Source organism: Dasypus novemcinctus, chromosome 30 (genome assembly GCF_030445035.2).
Source record: "Dasypus novemcinctus isolate mDasNov1 chromosome 30, mDasNov1.1.hap2, whole genome shotgun sequence".
In the NCBI taxonomy this organism is placed as follows: domain Eukaryota; kingdom Metazoa; phylum Chordata; class Mammalia; order Cingulata; family Dasypodidae; genus Dasypus; species Dasypus novemcinctus.
Window position 1 is genome coordinate 39015050 of NC_080702.1, and position 24610 is coordinate 39039659.

Genomic DNA, 24610 nt, shown 5'->3' on the forward strand with positions numbered 1-24610 from the left:
TATTCTGTTGGATTTAATACACTAAGTTTTTTATGGTTTTTGCAGCTACTTTAAAAAAAGAAACTGATCCTAGATTTTCTTTCCTTTTTAAGTCTTTAGGTAGTTTTTGTATCACATTAGCATTACCCTCATAGAATGAGTTGGGAAGATATCCTTTGTCTTCAATTTGGAAGTGTTTGAGAAATACTGGAATTAATTCTTCTTTGAATGTTTGATAGAATTCAACTTTGAAGTTGCATGGTACTGAAATTCTTTTTATTTTGAGTTTTTTGATTATTGATTGAAAGACTTAATTTTTTATATTTTTGTGGAGATCTTCTATTTCTTCTTGAGTCAATTTAGGTAAGATGTGTGCTTCTAGGAATTTGTTCATTAATAGATTATCTAGATAATTAACATAGAGTTTTTCATAGTATTTGACCATAATTGTTTTAATATGTGCAATATCTAGCAATGATCCCAATTTCTATTTATATTTTGCAATTGGCATATTCTTATTTTTTTTCTTTTCAGTTTATCTAAACCTTTGCAATTTTATCTTTTCCAAGAACTTTTAATTTCATGGACACACCAATTTTATTTCCATTTTCTATTTCATTTTTTCACTCAAATGAATCTTGTTTTCTTCCTTCTACTAGTTTTAAATTCAGGTTGTCCTAAGGTGATGAAAAATGCATGAGACTTTTTCTAGCTCACTGAAAAACCAGGTTTATGAAAAAACACTGATATTATTTACTAATATTTGGGATTAACACTTGAGATAAACTACAGCTGGCAGTGGAAAATATACCTATATTGCATTTTGAATCAATTTTATTGAAACATATTCATAAGCCATACAATCCATCTAAAATGCTTAAAAGCAAAGGCATTTGGTATAATTACAGAGTCTTATATTCATCACATCAATCAATAGTACAGAATTTTCATTACCCAAAAAGGAGAGAAACAAACATCCAATTACTAGTACTAACCATTTTACTCTACAAGACAGAAGATTCTATCTTCAACAATGATGACAATCAGAGAGGTCAAATGATTTTAAAGAAATTAAGAAATTACTTGAAAAAGTGGTGATTTGATGTGCAAAATTTAAAGAGAATTTTAGAAACTAGGCATGTAGCACACTATCTTTCTACGTACAAATAAAAGTATCTAGATTTAGATCTCCCATGTTCAACTTCTGTTAATTATGAGAAAACATCTTAACTTGACACAAACATGATTTTATACAGGAATGTATCCCAGGTGGTGAGATTTTTTTAAGGCCTGCTTTTTTCCTTGTTTTTGAGACTGTAGATCAAGGGGTACAGGATTGGAATCATGACCATGTACATCACCAAGGGTATTGCATTACCTCTTGAGTTTTGGGTAGCAGCAGAAACGCTAATTAACTCCAAGACATGTACCATAAAACAAGGTCAAAACTGATAGATTCGACCTACAAGTAGAAAATGCTTTATACTTGCCCCCAGATGATGGTATTCTCAAAATGGATGATATAGTCTAAGAGTAGGAGAAAACGATCTCGGTAAGTGGAATAACACTCAGAAGTCCAGCATCAAAATACATCACTAAATCACTGAAGACTTTGTCAGAACAAGCAAGTCAAACTATCTGATTAATTTCAAAAAGGAAGTGAGTTATTTCCAACTCTGTACAAAAAGACTACTGCAAAACTATTTCATCACTTAAAACGGAAAGCAAAACACTCAATAAACAGGATACAAGTAGTAGGAGGCCACAGATCTGAAGGTTCATGTTGACCATGTAGTGCAGGGGGTGACAAATGGCCATGAAGCGATCATAGGTCATCACAGTCAAGAGGTAATTATCTAATTTTCCAAAAAGGATAAAGAAATACATCTGACTGAGACAGCTTTCATAAGTTATGGTTTTGATCTCTGTCTTGGTATTCAGCAGCATCTTTGGAACAGTGGTGGAGGTAAAACAGATATCTGTAAAAACAGGTTGGAGAGAAGAAGTACATGGGTTTGTGGAGTTGGGAGTCAGTGATAATGGCCAGGATTATGAGTAGGTTCCCAATGAAGCTGAACAGGTACATGGACAGGAACATCCCAAATAGCAGTGACTGGATTTTTATATCATTTGAAAGTCCCAAAAGGATAAATTCTGAAACACATGTTTGGTTTTCCATTTCATTTACTTGATGTATCTGCTGGAAAAAAGATAAAAGAAATTCAAATTTAGTCCTAAGCATCTATCACCTGATTAACTAAAATGCTATGGTGAGTAAACACATTATAATAATTTCTTCTTATATAGGCATAGATCTAGTGCCTCTTATCTGAAAATACCAGGGAAAGCAATCATCCTGCTTCTACTTTTTAAATGATGTGCAAGGAGAGAACCCTGTACTCATACATGCAAAGTAGCTGTTTACCTGCTGCCCATTCCTGCTTCACCTTGATGTTATTTCTGACTAGCAATGCAAGTACATAATTGGAAAGATATTCTCTATCAACACTTTTAACTACAAATTCTTAAGAATTAATTTTATTCAAAAAAATGATAAAATCACATTTTGTACCTTGTGATGAAATTTTTGGAAAGAGGTTATTGTTGATTCTAGCACAATATTCTGAATTTAATTTGTGTTACAAAATTGTATACTTGGTAATAGAAAAAATGGAAAAGTTTTAGTTGTATATAGGTTGCTATAATGAAAAGTATTAAATAAATAATTAGAAATATTATCTTTTAAAATATGTAAGGCACAATATTAGTAAAATGCAATGTCTTTCCAACTTGATCTGTACATTCATCTCAATCTAGTTATAAATACAGGCAAGTTATTTGAGGACATTGAAACAATAATTACATAGTTTATATGGAAAGGCAAAAAAACCCAAAAACTAGAAATCCAATATAATACTGTAGAAAAAGATCAAAGTTGTAAGACCTATTCCACCTGATACTATTTAGATACCCAAAACAAGCCTGAAGAAGAACAAAGTTGTAGGACTATAGTAACTGATTTCAAGACTTATTTAAAAATGTAATAATGAAGCATTATGATATTGTTGAAATGGACACATAAACTAATATTAGAGAAGAATCCAGAAATAGATTCACAGAAATGCATTCAAGTGACATGAGACAAAGGGAAAAGATCAATTCATAGGTGAAAGTGTGGTCTTTTCAACAAATGGTTCTGGAACAATGGGATGCACACATGCAAACAGAAATCAAAGTTAAGCAGAGATTGTATATATTTCAGAAAAGGTAAGTCTACTTGAGTCACACACTTACAAATAAAATGCAAAGTTTAAAACTTCTAGGAAAATATGAGAAAACCAAGAAGCCAGTTATTTGGCAATGACTGTTTAGTTATAGCACCCAAAGCATGATCCATGGCAGAAGAAATTTTCTAAGTTTTACATTATTAAACATAAAAAAAAATTTTCTCAGTAAAAGACATTGAAAAGACAATCCAAGACTTAGGGAAAATATTTCCTAAATTCAAATATGCAAAGACCTTTTGGCATCCAACAATAAGAAGGCAAATACCCAATGTAAAAACAAGCAAAAATCTGAACAGAATCCTAACCAAAAAGATATACAGAAGTCTATAAAGCATAAGTAAAAAGATCCTACAAAAGACAAGCAAAAATCTCAAATGATTGCTGCTAAAGAAGTCAGTCTAAAATACTACATTGGTAAGATATCAGCATATTTTATGATCTTCAGGATAAAGCAAAACATCAGGGACAATGGAATGATCAGTGGTTGCCAGGGGATTAGGGGGATTGCAGTTGAACTGAATAGGGCAAGTACAGGGAATTTTTAAAAAGATGAAACTATTCTGCGTTATACTGTAATTGTAGGCACATGGCATTATGCCTTTGCCAAAGCCCTTTAAACTAGACAACACAAAGAGGGAACATTAATGTATGGAAGTAAAAATTCATTTGCAAGGTACAAAAAGTATTCAAAAACAATCTAACTACATTACAAATATATTAAATGCCCTCTCTGAATGTTATGGGAGGAAAGTTGACAAAATATTCATATCGGATATGAACAGTCTATAAAATGATGTCAATGGGCACTGTGCACAAGCACTGTATTCTAGTTGATTATGTTATATCCCATCAATATATGGTTCACGTTACATTGTTTACATGTCAGTCCTTCCACCTTGATCTATATATTCAACTCAATCACAAGTTCTCAATAAACTATTTTGTAGATATTTACAAAAGTATTCTAAGGATTTATGAAAAGGCAAAAGAGTAGCCAACACAATAGTGAACAAGATCAACATTGGAGGATCACATAATGTAAAATGTAGACTTTGGATAGTATCAATGTTTCAATATTGGCTCATCAATTGAAATAAATATACACACTAATGTAAGATGGTAATAATAAAGGAAACTATGTGGGGGGAAATATGGGAAATTCCTAAACTTTCAGTATAATTTCTATAAATCTAAAATTTCCTTAAAAGTGGAGTCTATTATTATTCAAAAAAGATTTGCTATAAATCTACACACTCAAGATAACATTCTATTGGTGATAGAATAGACACCTAGAGTAATGAAACAGGAAAGAACCCAAAAATAGACACACAAAAATAAAGTCAACTTATCTCTGGGATAGGAGCAAAGGTAAATGATTGGAGAAAAGACAGCGGTTTCAACAAGTGGTACTAGACCAGTAGGCTGCACATGTATTAAAAATGAAGCATACATATCTTTACCCCATTGACAAAACTTAACCACAAAATACATTATACTCTTAAATATAAGATGGAAGACTTAAAATCTTTTTTAAAAAGCCAGAGAACATCTAAAGAGCTTTGGATAGGCAAAGGGTTTTAAACTACACACCAAAAAATAAGGCATGATCCATTAAAGAAAAAAAATTGCATGTTGGATTTATTAAAACAATCAGCTCAGCAAAAGACCCTGTTAAAGGAATTGAAAGGCAAGTCAACAAAATGCTTGCCAAACACATGTATAATAAAGTAGTTGAATTCAAAACATACTAAAAACCTTAAAATTCAACAGTAAGAAACAAGGAATCCAATTAAAATTGAGTGAAATATATGAACAAAACCTCACCAAAGGAGATATACAAATTACAACATTGTGATACCACAATGCACCTATTAGAATGATTAAAATATATATATAACTGCCAAAACCAATTCCCAGGGAGAATGAGGGGCAATACAAATTCTCATTTTGCTTTGAGAGTACAAAATAGCACAGGCACTTTGGAAGACAGTATGGCAATTTCTTTCAGGGACAGCCAAGAGCCAGAGTTCAAAGAATTTAACAACAAATATGTAATTAGTATTAGATCATAACCTAAAGTATAAAATAAATGTGAGTGAGTCATAATGATATTAATGAATAATTGGATAAATGAATGAATGAATGAATAGCATCTCCCATGATAATTACAATAATTTGTGTAAATATTCTACTCTTAAGAAGTCAGTTCATTAACTCCGTTAACTCTTCGCTCCTCAAATTTCTACGGCATATAGTGACTTGCTTACACAGTGTACAGCATGAAAGAGAGGGAGAATGTAAATTTACAGTGGATAAACCTAACAAAATCTATCTCAGCCATGAAAAGTTAGCATAAACAGTGATAGCTCACACACACATACACATCTTTGATATGACCCAATGAAAATATCACTTTAACTTTGTGTTCTTCCTCCAAAATTTCCCTCCTGCATAGTCCCTGAGAGAAAACTTAGACAAACCACAACAGAGAGACATTTTAAAAAGTACCCTATAAATCAGACGGTCTACCCTGGCCAGCTAACATGGAGGTGAAGAAGGTCAACCACCATACCAGGGAGCCAAGAATGCCTACAACTGAAAGCAGGAGAATTGCATCCATCATCCATGTGGAACCTAAGCCCCCTCTTGATATAGAAAGGGAGTGGGAATAGCCATCCCAGGGTCCACAGCCTGGGGGAATGGAGTATGGATTGTAGTGTATTTTCTGATATTCTACTATGGAACTATTGTGATTAGTAATGGAAGAAATAGTGGCATTGATGTGGAGAAAGTGGCCATGGTAGCTGCTGCATGTAGGGAGAGGGAAGAGGAGATGTGATGTGGGGGCATTTTCAGGACTTGGAGTTGTCCTGGGTGGTATTGCAGGGACAGATGCTGGACATTATATGTCCTGCCATGGCCCACTGGGTGGACTTGGAGAGAGTGTAGGCTACAAAGTAAACCACTATCCATGTGGTGCAGCAGTGCTCCAAAATATATTCACCTAATGCAATGAACATATCATGATGATGAAGGAGGTGGTTGATGTGGAAGGAGTGTGGAGAGGGGGTGCGAGTATATGGGGACCTCATATTTTTTTTAATGTAACATTTAAAAAAAATAATAGGTAAAAATAAATAAGTAAATAAAGTCCATATTTTTGGTTTAAAAAAAAAAAGCACCCTAACAATCTCCTCAAAATTATCATGGTCATCAATACAAAGAAAATTTGAGAAACTGTTGCAGAACAGAGAAGCCTAAGGAGAAATGACCCCCTAATCTAATGGGATATACTGGGTGAGAAATACTCATAATGTGGGAAACTTTCTGTATATACCTTCACAAAATTTATGTAGAGTAACTCTATTCAAAATACATTTTATTAAAAAAGAAATATGTTGGTGAAATACATATAATTTGGAAGCAACAAACTCTATGCTTGACTGCAGACTCCACTACATGCCTCAGACAGAAAATAGCATTCCTCTGAGTCAAATTATTGAACTATAAATTCAAAATATGGTTACCAATTTCATATAGTTAAATGAAAGAGCAAATATGCAATGTACAGGGTTGTGTTTAATTTTAAGGAGTGAATTTTTTGTTAAATTTTGGTTTAATCACTCACAGATTTATTCCTAACCTCTCCATTCCCACTTCTTTTAAACCTTTTAAAATGAAGTTCCTGTTTCATACATGAGCATAAACAGTAAATATATAATAAAATTTGTGAACCTACCAAACAAACACGGATATCAACATACAGGGCTCCCATAAAATTGTGAAACAATTGTGACAAACCATGAAAAAACATTGTCAAAGCATGGTTACTACTAATAGCTATTGCCCATGTTTTACATTGGGTGTCCTTTTCTCCAAACCCACAGCACACAATTATTATCACCCTGTAGTAGTATTATATATATGTTATATTTCATGAGCGATTTTCTCATATTTGTTCTGTTAACCATAGCCAGTCATCCACTACTAGATTCCCTGTGTTATATAGCCCCTGCTTTGTAAAATCCATCTAAAGCATACACTGAATGGTTCTCAGGTTTATCAGAGTTGTGAAGCCATCACCTCAGTCAATTTTAGAATGTTTTCATTACTCCAAAAGGAAAAATCCATAACCCTTACAGTTCCCTATTAATGTCCTTTAGAATTAATAAAATATCTTCTTTGACACTGATGGAAAAATGTTGGAAATACTGAAAATATTGTCCTTCAATTACATTAGTTGTAACGTTCCTGTATATCACCATATTCTTAACAATTTGTAAATGAAGAGCATTCCTATACTATTAACCACCTCTACTATGCTACTTTCACACCTCTGCATTTCTCTATGACTTGGACCACATTCACCCAGAGTGACCTATCCATGGGTCTAGTCAGATCCTAGACTTCACCTGCAATAAAACCTTCAATGAATTTCCACTACCTTCAGAACATTATCAATTCTTTTGCCTAAATGTAAAGTTCCCTATTATCTGGCTGCTGTTTACCTGGCTAAGCTGATGTATTACTTTTCATTCCCTGACCACTATTGTTTGGTCATATATTAAGAACTCTGTGATTTTCTAAGCACAACTTATGTTTAATTGACTACCAATAAACTCTTCTTCTTGCTCTTGCCCAATATTCATGCAACAAAATTTCACATCCTCTTTTAAGATTCAATACAATGATAAAAGACCCTGGGGAGCCATCACCAATCTCTCCACGAAGAATAATCGGTTTTATGAAAAAGTTCAGGATTGCTGTGCCAATTAAAGATCCTGCATTTGTTTATTACTTTGTCTCTTGCCCTGTTAAAATGTTAGTCCTTTAAAAGAAGGAGCAATGTCTTACCATTTGTTCATTCCCAGAATACAATTTAGTAGTGTATTTAAAAGTTGCTAAATAATTGTATGTTGACTGACCGAAAGAGAAAAAGATGGAATGAGAGTCAACATATATTGCCATAAGTGAGAGCCAACACCAGAGGAAGCATATGGGAGAATGAATAGAGTTTATTGTACCCAAAATCTCCCCCCAGAATCAGCGACTTCCACTTGGAAGCAGTTTGTCATTAAACTCTCCTTAACTTTCTTCCCATGGGACTGTGGGAGAGTGTGGGCTATGTTGTGGACCAATGACCCTGAGGTGCAGTGATGCTCAGAGATGTATTCACCAAATGCAATGAATGTCTCATGATGATGGAGGAGGTTGTTGTTATGGGGGGAGGAGTGAGGTGAGGGGGGTGAGGGGTATATGGGGACCTCATATTTTTTTAATGTAACATTAAAAAAACACAGAAAAAAAAGAAAGCTAAAACAAAAACAAAAAACAAACAAAAAAAAGAGGTCACTGACACCAACCACATCTCCTACAACTTGAAAAGATTCTGTGACTCACCCATTCATTATCACAGAAGCATCGCATTCTCAGTGACACAATTTCTTCTTTTGAATAAAGTTGGAAGCTCTTCCCTTAGGAATGACAAGGAGATGGAGGCATTCATGAGCACTTGGGAAGATGCAATTTTGTTTTAACATCACTGAGACTATTAATGCAGATGTGAGGTGGTGTCAGGGAAGTATTTACAGTTTCTGTCCATTTAGGGTCTAGATTCTCCTGATCTTCATTAATGAAATAGCCTTTGATCTCTAACCCCTACCACACAGCTTTCTGGAACTAAGAGAGAGAAACAAAATGCACATATGTGCAAATTTTGGCTCATGGAAGTATTCTTTGGCACTCCATATACACAATTTATCCCATTGGACTTCTTCCTCCTAGGAGGAGGTCAACTTTTTCTGGTTTTGGTCTCTAATTTCAGTTACTCCATAATAATAGTGGCCATGGTGGCTGCTGCGGGTAGGGAATCCGAGGAAGAAATGTGATGTGGGGGCATTTTTGGGGGTTGGAGTTGTCCTGGGTGGTGCTGCAGGGACAGTTACCAGACATTGTATGTCCTCCCATGGCCCACTGGGTGGACTGTGGGAGAGTGTGGGCTATGGTATGCACCACTGACCATGAGGTGCTGCAGTGCTAAGAGATATATTCACCAAATGCAATGAATGTATCATATTGATGGAGGAGGTTGTTTGCTATGGGCAGAGGAGTTGGGTGAGGGGCATGGGGGGTATATGGGAACCTCATATTTTTTGCATGTAACATTAAAAAGTAAATAAAGACAAAAAAAGTTAAAGAACACAAAATATGGATAAGAGTAGCCTTACTGGTATTCTACTAGATAACTATTGTGACTACTAATGGTAAAAACTATAGCATTAATACGGAGAAAGTGGCCAAAGTATTTGCCAAGGGCAGGCAGAGGGAAGAAGAGATGTGATGTGGGGTAATTTTCAGTACACAGAATTGTCCTGAATGATATCACAGGGACAGATGCTGGACATTATATATCCTGCCATAGCCCACTTAAACTACTGGGGGACGCTGTATACTACAATATAAACTGTAATCCATACAGTGCAGCAGTGTTCCAAATGTATTCACCAAATGCAATGTATATGCCACAAAGATGAAAGAAGTTGTTGATGTTTGTCAAGGAGGAGTATGGTGTGTTGGGTATATGGAAACCTCTTATTTTTTTAATGTATCATTTCTTTATCTATATATCTCCAAAAAAATAAACACACTAAAATGTAAAAAAAAAAAAGGGAACATGGTTATAATTTCTTAAGATAAAATTGTTTTATGCATATACTCATGGGCACAAAAACTCCTCATCATTTCACAACTGTATTTGTATCATGATTTCCTTCCATATAATTTGAATGATGGATCTTAACATAGGAAAATTCACCCATGTGAAGAGAACATAGGGTGTGAGGATTGTAGTATAGATTCAGAGGCATATATAGATCTAGAGGTCGCATGGGTACAGTGATAGTACATGAACTTATTAGGTTTCCTTTGTGAAGAAGCAGGCTCACACATAGCACTCGAAGTTTATTTCATAACATCACATGTCATGTAACATAATATTTATATATTTAAAATATTATATAAATAATTTTAAAGGTGACTTGATAATCCAAACTGGTGATAGAGGTGAATTATTGTTTACAGTAAAGGGTAATGCACATCTGTTGAGTTCTGATATTATGAATGAGACCTACAAACACTTGTGTTTCCATATTACAGAGAAAATCAGGCAAGTTGGCTATATTGGGAGAAGAGAGGTTAAAACTTTCTGAGAAGAAGACATCTAAGGCATGATCCAAAGGAGGTAGAGATGATATCCAGATGGACATGATATGAAACTAATGAAAATTGGGCAGAACCATCCCTCCTGGATTAATTTCTCATCCTTTCATGAATATAGGCAAGACAGAACTTTTCCAAATAGGATGCTGAATTACAAACTTCTCTTGCAACAAATAGAAGGAAACAAGTTTTATGGAGAGAGAAATGGGAATGATTGTCCCCAATAATTCAAAACAAAGCCATTCTTTCCTTTTGATTGATTTTCTAAAATAATTATAATAACTAAGAAATATTGTTATGTGAACCCCCCCTCTTTTTTTGAGGTATTAAGACTGGGGACTGAACCCAGGATCTTGTCTGTGCATAGAAGGCACTCAACCACCTGAGCTACATATGCTCCCAAAGATTAATTTTAATGTCGTGAAATTGTCACAGAGATAAATAGAAAAATCAGTGCATAATGAGTTTGACATTCATTTTATGCTTTCTATAGGCATGCCAAGAATAAAAATGATACACAATTTTTATTACTCTGTACCTTGCAGAGTGACTGGTACATTTCAACTGTACAATACATGTATGTTAAGTGAACCAGTAGGTGAAGCATCCAATTGCTTCCAATTCCTTAAGAATTCAGTTTTCTATGCAGCACAGACCAAGATGTAAGTGTCCTTGTTGGAGAGGACAGATAAGGCATGGGGAAATTGTATCCCATGGACAGAGGCTTGCCTTGACTCTCATATTTTGGAGGAAACTTTATGACTGAAATCCAGAATTCACTTTTTTCCTGTAGCCATGTAACATTGATGTAAGTTACACCTACCTGAAAACTCTGTGGACTGAGAAGAACATTGGTGAAGCCTACTACAGAGCTTTGGTTCAATGTACTGAATTTTTTAAATGTTAATAAATTTTATTATTTATTTTTAAAGATACATAGATCATACAAAATGTTACATTAAAAATATAATAGGACCCCATCTACCCCCACTCCCCACACCCTGACCCCTCCCACATGACCAACTCCTTCATCGGTGTGTCACACTCATTTCATTTGATGAATACATTTCGGATCACTGTTACACTGCATGGATTACAGTTTATATTGTAGTTTACAGTCTCTTACAGTCCATTAATTGGGTTATAGCAGAATACATAACATACTGTATCTGTTCCTGCAATATCATTCAGGACAACGCCAAGTCCTGAAAATGACCCATGTCAATGTAATTTGAAGTCCCAGCCCTGATGGATACACAATACCTTTAAATGGTTTGTATCCTGTACTTCTTTTATCTTCTCAATTTTACTTGTTCATTTGTTAATTTTCATCATTTTACACTTTAATAAATAAACAGTCCTTGTGCATTGCTTGTAGGAAGATAAAATGGTGCCAATGCCTTAGAACGCATTTTGGCAGTTCCTTAAAAAGTTAAACATAAAACTGCCATATGACTCTGCATTTCAAATCCTACATATAAACATCAAAAAATTGAAAACAGATGCTTAAACAAAAACATCTGCAGGAATGTTTATAGCGGCACTATTCAAAGTAGTCAGAAGGTGAAACCACCAAATACCCACCAACTGAAAAATAAACAAAATGCATTATATGCATAGTATCCATTCATACAAAGAAATGTACCATAGACTAGAGTCAACTTACAGGTATCTACTGTAATTTTATTGTGATTATAGTAATGGAAGATGTTATATCATTGATGTGGAGACAGTGTTAACTGGAAGTTCTGAGTTCAGGAAAAGGGAAAACCAGTGTAATACAAGGGCATATTTGGGACTTGAGAATTGTCCTGAATGACATTGCAATGAGAGATACAGGCAATTATATATCTTGCCATAACCTACATAATTGTCTGGGAGTGAGGCTAACGTACAAAGTAAACTATATTTCATGCTGAGTGGCAATACACCAACATGTGTACATCAATTGCAATGAATGTACCACACTAATGAAAGATGTTAATGCGGGTAATTGTGGGTATTGTGGGGATCAGTGCATATGGGAATCCACTATATTTTGTATGTAACATTTATGTTATTCAAATAATTTTTAAAAAAAATAAACATATTTGAAAAAAGAAATGAAGCCCTGATACATGCTGCAACATGGAGGAAACTTGAAGGTATGCTAGGTGAAAAAAGCCAGACACAAATGGACACATGTAGCATGCTTCCAGTTACATAGTTATCCAAAAGAAGTAAATCCAAAGACATAGATAAAAAATTATTGCTTGCCAGAGGCTAGGGAAGGGAGGCCTAGGAGTGACTTCATAATGGTGAAAAGGTTTCAGACTACATAATGGTGATGGTTACACATTATGTATGTTCTAGGAGCCATGGAATTGTATATTTAAGGGCTTAATTTTAAGTTATATAAATTTTATCTCAATAAAAACAAATAAGTATCTCGCATCCCCCTCAATATATGATTTAGAAAACTGTTTTTTCACTTATATTTTCACTTCTTAGATTCATCCACATTCTTACACTACATTTTATATCAGGGGATGGAAAGCTAGAGCACATAAGTCCTTTTATAAAAGTCCCTATAAAATAACTTTAAATAAATTATTTGCTTAAGTTTCCACTCTAGTTGATTGAAAATTAGAACAAGATATAGAGATGAAGTGATCTAACTCTTGGGTGGAAGAGAATCAGCCTAAATACTTCTAGAGGTATGTCTTATCTTATTTATACAAAATAAGAGTTTTCTGTAAGAATTTCCAATAGTTCTTTTCTTCTTCACCTGAAGATACTGAACCACTAGGCACAAAGGGATGATAAACACTAATTGTCAAGGATTTGTGATGTTGGAGTTTTGATGTTGGAGTTTGGCACTGAAGACTTATGCTGGAACACCGGGGAGTTGGCATGCAGAGAAAGGTAAGCTGCCCGATTGTAAGAAGCCAGGAAACCTCACACATGTTGGCAGCCATCTTGTTCCAAATAGATTTTGGTGAGGGAAGTAAATTATGCTTTATTGTCTGGTATCTGTAAGATTCTACCACAAATAAATACATTTTTTTAAAAAACCAAACAATTTCTGGTATTTTGCATCAGTACCCCTTTGGCTGACTAATACAGAATTTGGTACCAGGAGTGGGGTAGTGCCTTTGCAATTACCAAAATGCTGGATTGGTTTTATACATGGGTAAGGGGTACTTTTTGGAGGAATTGTGAGAGAATTCCTCTTCCTATCTTCTGATATATATTTCTGTTCTTACATTCCACCTCTTTTTTTAAATTTTTATTATTTTTATTTTATATTTTTATTTTTACCCTCTTTATTAGTCTTCAATTTTTGTGCTTTTTATTTATATCTTCTCTAGTCTTTGTTTACTTTCTTAAATTTAACTTTTGTTCCTATTGTCTTGTCTTTTCCCTTGTCCTCTCTTCTTATAATTCTGGGCTTTTAACTAATTCTAGATCCATTTCCCTCTATTCAGTTTTTCATTTCATTGTTTGTAGAACACTTTTTAATTCTTAGTCCTCTGCACTTTTTCATTAGTTAATTATTCATTCTTCTAGTTATTATACATTTTCTCTTCTACCTTTTGCTATTATTATTACTGTTATACTTTTCTTACCCCTTTCGCTTTCTCTGGCCCTATTATTTTTCTTTCAAGGGAACATTGATACTAGCAAGGAAATAAAATAGGAGGACAAAAATGAAAAAGAGAAAACTTACCATGCACCAAATGAACAACTAAATAAATTCCTAGAGTAAAAAAGGAAACTAATCAACTGAATAAACACATCAAGATAAAGAGAAGCCTGAGCACCAATAAAAAAATTATAAACCATACTAAGAGGAAGACATGACCAAGTCCAATGAACAAACTAAAAACCAGGAGGAGAAGCAGAACATGGAATAATTAATCAGAGCTGTCCAAACAATTTCATGAATGAACTTAATGAAGAAAAAGAAAAAAATTAACGATATTAAGAAGACACTGGGAGACCATACCGAAGAAATTGTAAGCACACATAAAAATATAATAGATATGATGGTGATGAATGATTCAATCCAATAAATCAAAAACCTGATTGAGGGAGATGGAAGTATGCATCCAGAAAGTGCTATGCACCCCAAACAATATAATTCCCATCAGGCTTAATTCAATACATATACTTGTCAAATTGTCTATTTATAAAAACAAAGAAAGAATAATGAAAGCAACAAGTGAAAAGGGAAACATCACATACAAGCAAATCTCAATATGATTAAGTGCTGATCTCTCATCTGAAACCATGGAGGAAAGAAGGCAGTTGTAATAATAGTTAAACTGCTAAAAGAAAAATATTCCAACCAATAATTGTCTATTCCTCAATGCTAGCTTTCAAAAATGATGCAGAGTTCAAAATAATGACAGATAAATGGAAATTGAGAGTAAGCCAATGAGAAACCTGCCCTTCAAGAAATATTAAAGCATGTGGTATAGGTTGAAAGGAAAAAACATGAGAGAGACAGAGTTGAGGGAGAGAAAGTGCAAGAAAAAATTAAAAAAACAAATCAAAAAGAGAAATAAAAATAAATGACATAAACAAACCCAAAGAAAATATGACTAATGAAATTAAACCCTTGATAGTAATAACAATTAATGATAATGGATTAAATTCACCAGTCAATAGACACAGATTGTCAGCACTGATGAGGAAGTATGACCCATCTATATGTTGTATACAAGAAATGCACCTTAGACCCAGGGAGTCAAAGAGGCTGAAAGTGAATGGTTGGAAAAGAATTTTACAAGCATTCAACAACCAAAAATTTGTGGGAGTAGATATAATAATAGTGAACAAAATAGACTTTAAATGCAAAACTCTTTTATAAGACAAAGATGGACACTATATATTAGCAAAAGGTGTAATATTTCAATAAAAAAGAACAATTATAAACATTGATGCACGTAACAAGGGCATCTCAAAATGCATGAGGCAAACAGTAGAAAAACTAAGTGGAGAAATACATGCCTCTACAATTATGGTGGGGGACTTTAATACACCATTATCACCATCAGACAGAATATCTCAACAGAGAATCAATGAAAAAAAAAAAAACAAAGACTTTGAATAATAAATTAGAGGACTTGGGCCTTATAGACCTATACCAAACTCTACATCCAAATATATTGGGCTATACTTTCTTCTCAAGTGCACATTGATTATTCCCAAGGTAGACGACATGCTAGGCCACAGAAAACCTCTCAATAAATTCATCAAGCTTGAAATCATACAAAGTAATTTCTCAGATCACAATGGAATACAGCTAGAAATCTGTAAGGGCCAGAGACCAGATTAGACACAAAGAGAAGAAAGTCAAATAACTCAATTTTTGACAAACAGAAGGCCAAGGAGAAAATTACAAAAGAAAGCAGTAACTTCCTTGACATGAATGAAAATGACAACACAACCTATTGAAACCTATGGGATGCAGCAACAGCAATACTGAGAAGGAAATTCATAGCCATAAGTGCATTTTATCGATAAAGAAGGAAGAGTAAAATCAAATATCTAACTGCACACCTAGAGGAATTAGAAAAAAGAACAGCAAACTAACATCAAGGAAGTAGACTGAAAGACATGCGATAGATCAGAACAAAACAAAATGAAATAGAAAATTAAAAAGCACTATAATAAATAAAATCAAAAGCTGGTTTTGGGGAAGATCAATAAAATAAAAAAAAAACATTTAGCTAGACTAACAAAGAAAAAAGGAGAGAAAATGCAAATTACAAAATAAGAAATGAGGAAGGGGATATCGCTACTGACCCCACAGAAATAAAGAGTATTTTAATAAAATACATTGAAAAATTGTATGCCAACCAGGATGATAATTTAAAGGAAATACACAAATTCAAAGAAACAAACAACCAGGATACATTGACAGAAGACAAAATTGATGAGGTCAATAGAACAATCACAACTAACAGATTTAACTAGTCATCAAACACTTCCCAAGTAAGAAGAACCCAGGAACAGACAACTTCAGAGATGAATTCTACCATGAATTCCAGAAAGAACTATTACCAATCCTTATTAAATTATTCCAAAAAATAAAGTAGAAGGAACATTGCCTAATGTCTTCTAGGGTTGCCAACATTATCCTAAAACAATAGCCTAAGATGCCAAAAGAAAGGAAAATTATAGACCTATCTCTCTAATGAATCAGATGCTAAAATCCTCAACCAAATGATTGTTAATCATATTCAACAGCACATCAAATGAGTTATACACCATGACCAATTTGGTTTCATCCCTTATATGCAAGGATGGTTCAACATAAGAAGATCAATGTAATATACCACATAAGCAGATTAAGAGAAAAAAAATCACATTATCATCTTTATGCAGAAAAAGCACTTGACAAAATACAGCACCCTCTTCTAAGCAAATCCCACCACTGGGCTGTGTGTCACTGGTCCCACCTTCAGGTGGCAGACCTGGCTTCCTCCCCACAGGTGTCAAATGTCTCTATGCTCTTCCATGAGGCAGCATCCTGGCATGATTTCCAAGAGTGATGAGCTCCCCCACATCCTGCGATATGGAGGAAGGCCTCCCCCACACTACCACTTGGTCCCCCATCATCTCTCTCTTTAAAATTCTGTCTTTCTTTAAAATAAAATCAAGGGCACAAACCCCAATAAATACATAAAAATATTACAGCACTTTTTCCTAAAAAAACACTGCAGAGGATAGGGATAGAAACAAACTTCGTCATCAGGATAAATGGTATATAAGAAAAACCCACAGCTAGCTTCATATACATTGGTGAAAACCTAAAAGATTTCCCTCTAAGATTGTGAACAAGACAAGGATGCCTACTTTCACTGATCTTATTTAAAATTGCATTAGAAATACTTGCTTGAGCACTTCAGCAAGAAAATTAGGTAAATGGAACCTAAATTGGAACACTGTTAAAGGAAATCAAAGAAGACTTATATTAATGGGATAATATTCCCTGTTCATTGATGGGAAGTGTAAACATTATTAAGATGTCTATCCTACCCAAACTAATACACAGATTTAATGCAATACCAATAAAATTCAATACAGCCATTTTTACTGAACTGGAAAATCTAAGTATGGAATTTATTTGGAATGGGAAGAGGCTCTGAATAGCCAAAGATATATTAAAAAATATATATTTGAAAAAGAAAAAGTGAATTTGTTGGAATCACACAAACTCTCTTTGAACATACTACAAAGATACAGTTGTCAAAAATGCATGGTATTATCACAAGGATAGAGATATAGACCACTGGAAACAAATTGAAAGTTCTGAAATAGTTCCTCATGTGTTCAGTGATCTGATATTGGAAAAGACCACCACACCCACTCACTGGGTAGACAATGACCTCTTCAACAAATGGTGCTTGTAGGACTGTATATGCATATCCAAAAGAATGAGAGAAGAAAACCATCTCTTGCCTTATACAAAAATCAAATCAAGAAGGGTCAAAGATCTAAATATAAGTGTCAAGACCATAAAACATTGGAAGATAATGTAGGGAAGCATCTACAGGAACTTGTAATAGGAAATGGTTTCATGAATTTCACATCCAAAGCACAAGCAGGAAAAGAAAAAAAAGACAAATTGTTTCTCCCCAAAATTAAGAGCTTTTGAACCTCAATCCTTTGTTCAAAAAGTATAAAGGTAACTGACCTAATGGGTGAAAATTTTGGTAACCATATGTCTTATAGAAGTCTAATATCAAGCAAATATAAAGAAATATTGTATCTTGAAAAAAAAAGGCAGCCCATTTAAAAAATGGGCAAGTGACTTGAACAGACTTTTCCAAAGAAGAAATATAAACAAAAAAAAAAATATGATGAAAAGATGCTCAACATCACTAGCTATTAAGGAAATAAAAATTTAAACTACAATGAGATACCACCTTACACCCATTAGACTGGTGGCCATTAAAAAAAATAGAGGAGTACAAGAGATGGAGAGGATGTTGCAGAATGGGGACACTAATTCACTACTGGTGGGAATATAGAATGATCCAGCCATTTTGGAGGACAGTTTGGTGGTTCCTCAATAACTAAATATAGATATGCCATATGATGTCACAATTCCACTGCTGCGTATATACCCAGAAGAATTGAAAGCAAGGACACAAACATTCATATGCACACAAATGCACCTACTGGCATCATTCACTATTGACAAAAATTGGAATCAATCCAAAGCCCATCAGCAGGTAAATGAATAAATAAAATGTGATATATTATGGAATATTATTAGTCAGCTCTATGAAGGAATACAGCACTAACAAATGGATGAATCTTGAGGAACTTATGTTGTGTGAGACAAGCCAGGCATTGAAGTACAAATATTAAATAACCTCGCTGATATGAATTAAGCATATTGAGCAGACTCACAGAGCTAGATCCTGGACAATAGTTTTACAGGAAGCAGAAAGGAAGAAGAAGGATGTGAACCAATGCCCATATGGGTGAAATCTATGATAAGGTGGATGTGAGTAGTTGTGAAGTGAAAGGATATGACAGAGTTGTAATGATACTCTTGGGTTGAGTGCTGCAAGTTTGATGGGGAGAAAGGTGGAGAGTGAGTTGGCTGGCTTGAAAATGACATAGTGTTGAGGGAGGGAATAGATGAAGACTAGGGATCGGCAGTTATATGGTTGAAATATAATGTTGGAAAACAGTTTTCATAATAAGACAAGGGAGGGTTACTGGTTTTGAGTGTAGGATGGGGGTCATTCAGGACAGGACTCACCTGGGACAGTCTTCTAGAGAATGTACAAGTGTTCATTTTGTCATCGTGTGTTGTATCAGTGCATAGAGACCCACGTACTGAATGGGAAGGGGTTGGACTCCCATCCTGGGTGGGGGGGCACGTATGTTCTCATACAAAGAGTGGGTGTCTCTTGAGAGCAAAGGCAGTTCCTAATAGGGGAGGACTGATCAATTTGTCAACCCTCAGTGTTGCTGCAAGTAACGATGAACCTTGTCCTTCAGGGAGTGAAGCTTGGTGATCACTATGGACCCTGAGGGAAGGGGTAGGAAGGAATAGATTAGATAGAAGAGGGAATATTTTGGGGTGAATAAAAGTGTACTGCATCATCATATAATGATGGATAAAGGCAATGTGGAATTTCATCAAAACTTTATAAAAATGGGTGGTCTAGAATATAGATGATAAAATAGAACATTGATCATAGTTAGTGGATTTGTTTCTATATTTGTACATCCATTATAACAAATGTACTATCCACATGAAAAATGTTATTGAAATGAGAGGGGGGAAAAGATGGAGGTTGTTAAGTTATTTGGGAATCACTTGTTTTCAGTATGTGACTTTACTGTAACCTAAAACTTCTTGGAAGACAAAAATTTTAAAGAAGTAAGACATTGGGGAAAAAATTGAAGAAAATGTGATTTTACAAACAGGACAACAGATATTACAGTGATGAAAGGTAAAACATCAAAAAAGTTTAAATATATTTTACCTTATTTTTAATATCCCAATTATTTTATTTTTCTAAATTATTATTTGATTGTTCATGTTTATACCTATCGTTACTATTTCATTTTCCCATTAATTGTAATTGGTAATAATTTTGGCTTCATTTTTTACTAAGTTTTGGGCCACAAAACGGTTGAATTCCCATTCTGGGGTTCTCTGCCTTATTCTCTATTGGAATGGCAACAATCCCCCAATTGAAGGGCAATGACTAGTGAATGGTCATTTGATGGGCCCTTGATATTGACAATTATGCTCAGGTACCTCTGCTCTTGAAATTGCAAATTAGCATGGTGCTGTAGGGTGCCTAAGAGTTACTTCCTGAGACCCTCCATGTGGCTCACATGTGGCTTCTCTCTAAGCCAAACTCACCACTGCTTTTTTATCTTATTATTGATTTTTAAATTGCTGTTTTTTAAATCACATATCACAACAAAAGGAAGTGTTCATTTTGGTGGAAAGCAAGAAATGGCTTGATGCTTTTTGTTACAAAACAGTAGAATAGCATAATCTAGATCAGAATGTTAATAAGGCAATGCCTACTTAGGTGATAATTATATTTTTTGAAGTTCTGTGATCTGAGTTTGCTTATTGTGTAATTTTATTTACACATTTTGCATGACTTTTTAAAAATAACAGTTTTACAAATATTTGCATATAGGTCTTTGGGTACCTGCCTATATTTACCTTGGGTAAATAGTAGGAGTAGATAATTTGTTAACTCTGTTTTCATTATTTTTCTTTATATATATAATTTTTATTAGAAAAGCTGTGAACTTACAAAACAATCATGCACAGAGTGAAGAGTTCCCATAAAATGCACCTCCAACAACACATGACATAACTGTAGTACATTTGTTACATATTATGAAAGAGCATCAGAATGGTTGAGTTAACTTTGCTGTATAGCATATTCTTGTTGTATTTTTTCCATACTCCACTATTATTCTTTTATGTTGATGCAAGTCTTTTTACACTTGCATTGTTAGTTGGTAATAATCCTTCAGTGTCCTGGTGGTTCATCCCCAGTGGACATGCCTCACACTTAGGGGAAGGTAATATATTTATATGCTGAATTTGGCTTAGAGAGAGGTAACATTTGAACAACAAGGAACCCCCAGGAGGCAACTTCTAGGCACACTAGAATAGTAGGCTAAGTTTCCGTTTCAAGAGTAAAGGTTCATAAACACAGTCATCAATATCAAGGGCCATCAATGGACCATCCTCCTTCAATAGTCTTTACCACTGTATTTGAGGATTCTCACTGATCTTTTAGAGAATGTGGGAGAGCTGCCTACAATAGGAATTTGATATTCCTTGGCTATTGTGTGAATCTCCATGCATGGTGTTAATGCCCCTTGAACATTTGAGCACATTTATTTGTGTGAACCTGGCCAGTGTGATGTGTCTTGGAGGTACAAGTGAGTTTATGCAATCCGGGAAGGGAGGGATGTACACAAATATCATGGTATAATATTTGCAGTCTGTGGCTTCAGCAATTGAATTCTCTATTGTTTTATTGTTTCTATAGTCTCTAAGCACATTTGTTAATGTGAGCATGTTATTAAAAAAGATGGGAATTTTCTTTGCTTATTAAATTCACATGAAGCTAGTTTGGGCCCAATGAATGAATCCCCAATACAAGAGTTTATACCTTATAAGAGCTATTCTTTTTTAGATTGTGACATTCACTGTGCAGAAATCCCCAAATAATTATTGTGAGAAACCCTGTACTGCACTAAGAGGGAATGAGGCTGACCTTGGTTCAAGGTCCCTGGTACCCAATGCCTTCACCCAGAGGTATGGAGATGCCACCTGAGCACAAACAGCCTCACCTGAAACACCCAGGAGCATTCTTCCACTGCTGCTTAGATCTCCTGAGAGCAGACTCAAAACCAGGGAAAGCATTGTGGTGGGAAAGATAATGAGAATAGCTGATTCTGCAGCTTCACTGCAGACCTTGTAAAGCATCTCCTACTTCACATAACTCCAGGATCTGGTAATGTGTTCAGTTTACAAACTCAGGGATGGGGAGAATTTTTTTATGTAACTCATGCATGACTGATGCTTGAAAATCATAAGGTTCCCTGGAAATAAGTGCAGAAAGACCCTTCAAAGTTTCAACTCCAAATCAAAGTAGAATCAGATGACTTAATAGTTGGAGCCACCAAAATCATGTTTAAAATAGAGGAAACTGCTCAGAATTATGGTGGTGCAGTTCTATAGTCTTCACCACCAGAGCCCAAAAGTTCTTTTCACAGAACTTGGCTTTGCACTTTTCTGAGGTCATGGTTTTCTGCTGATTAATGCATAGCATATGCAAGTCAGGAATATGATACAGTGTCCTGCCTCCCCCCTTCCTAGGAGTTGGTCCCATTATGTGAGGTCTTCAATGCATAGTAAGACATAGTACAAGAATCTTGCAATTCATTATTGTTTTCTTCAAGTGAATGCACTGAAGACATTGCTCATTATATCACACAGGATGTCCTTTTTAAGAGAATTCAGGAGATATGTGTATTTTTTTTTGATTGATATATGCAAATGTCAAACTTCTTTGAGAAAAACAGCTTGTTTTAATATGACAGATATTGTGAAACTAGTAATAAATAGTGATACCAATCATTCCTTCTGAATATACCTATTATTTCCTACCTTATTAACTGACTCATCACCCTTGATTACTCCTTGGGAAACAAGTTTAATAAAAACATTCCTCCTCCCTGTCAGAGTGATGGACCCGAAGGGTACCGGGAATGAAAGACAAAGAGAGATTGGGATCAGGGGATCTGAGAGCATTGATTTCTCAAGCTCATCAGACAAGTTTATTAATATCAGGGCCTACTTTATATACCCCAAGCAATCATGAGAACCAGCGACTATCCTAGCTAACTATTCCCATAACTTCATTAATGAAAACACAGTGCACAGTGGATAAGAAAGTCACTAAAGCCTAAGATGTTCTATTATGTTATTGAAACAAGTATACTCATAAATCTTGTTGCCTAGGTTACTTGAGATATCAAGTCTGGGTACTGCTGGAATGTTGTGTTTCACAGAGAGATTAGCCACCTGCACATACATCTCCAGGGACAGCATGACCCAGCAGTCAGAAAGTAACTTGCTACCATGGAAACAGCATGCCTTTGTTTCCCACATTTCCCCCTTTTTGTTTTGGTCAAGGTGACTCTGCCTGTCTTAGGTTGCCCTCCTCTGAGAGTCTTACCCATCATTGACCACCAGCCAAGCACTCTGACCATGGGGAATTATATCAGGGTTTTAGCAAGTACCAAATTATTAGCTTGTCCCATCACATCAACATGGTGCAGTCTTTGGCATATTTCTCATCCCAGACAAGCAACCACAATAAGCAACAAGATTAATACACAAAGTCCTATTCTTAATGCTGATAAAAAATGCTGAGACTTCCACCAATCTACTGGGTTAAGCTTATTAAATGAGAAATTAAATCATTAAAGATATCCTTATCTTCAGCTACATAAATCTGATTATGAGACATTTCTAATATATGTTTCTGTAATTCTTCTATTTCTAATGACATATTACCTTTATGACCTATTAAGTGATTTTTAATCTTTTCCCAATCAAACATAGACTTATTATAAGCAAGTGGAGTAATACAAAAGTTACTTTCATTCCAATTACATTTCAATCCCCTAAGTAAGTTTAAGGTATATACTTGATCTCCAAGATGTAAAACTGCTGATTCTAAATTACTAGCTCTACTGTTTAATTCTTCATCAATATGTTCTTGACTATGCCATAAGTCACTAGCATCCTTATGCCATTCATGCACGTATTGTTGAGTCTGCACCATCTTATGCAAGGCCACAGTAGCTGTAGCAGCCGCTGCAATGTCACCAATCAGACCTAATAGGCCAGCTATTAGCAGTCCCACAAATCGCTTTGAGCCCTTTAGAATTTCTTGTGCCATATGGAACAGCAGTTGACTCTCAGGTGATGATTGCCAAATTCGCTTCATAGGAATCATTAAAAATGACAGATCCTCTTCCTATATGGCACTCTTGCCATCCTTCTTTATCCCTACTGTCTTTTTTGCGGACAATCATAAGTAGGATTTTTAGTCATGGTTAAATCGTAAGAGGGAAATAAAGTCACAATAAACTGAGTAATATTATTTTTGAAGATATTTATGGCCCGATTTTTAACATACATACAGGAAGGATGATTACCAATGCATAAAGGTCGATAATCAAATGGTAATACCAGATTATAGATTCTTTGTCCTTCCTCATAGGGTTTAATTGGCAATCGATCATCAATTGCTCCAGGGAATATATAGGTCTTATTCAAATATATATGAAAAAATGGATCTCTCCAGGTTAACCCTCTAAGTAATGGGGGGGTTAGGTATATAGGCCCAATAAGTGTAATTACCGGCAGCTTCCTCATTACTTATGATCACCATCATCAGAAGTTGCAGGAGACCCCATCTCTTCATTCCAGGGTTTAATTCTCTTTGCAGGTAGCCAAACTTGTTCTCCATTTTCTGAAATGACAAGAGCATAGCCTCGCCCCCATACCTTAATCCTGCCTTTTTTCCATTCATTGTTTAAAATATCTTTCCATA

General features: G+C 34.9%; 1 pseudogene; it reads right to left on the bottom strand.

Annotated features, from left to right (window-relative positions):
- Positions 1-1262: 1262 nt before the first annotated feature.
- On the bottom strand, positions 1263-24547 carry LOC139437896 (olfactory receptor 1571-like; annotated as a pseudogene).
- Positions 24548-24610: the final 63 nt, after the last annotated feature.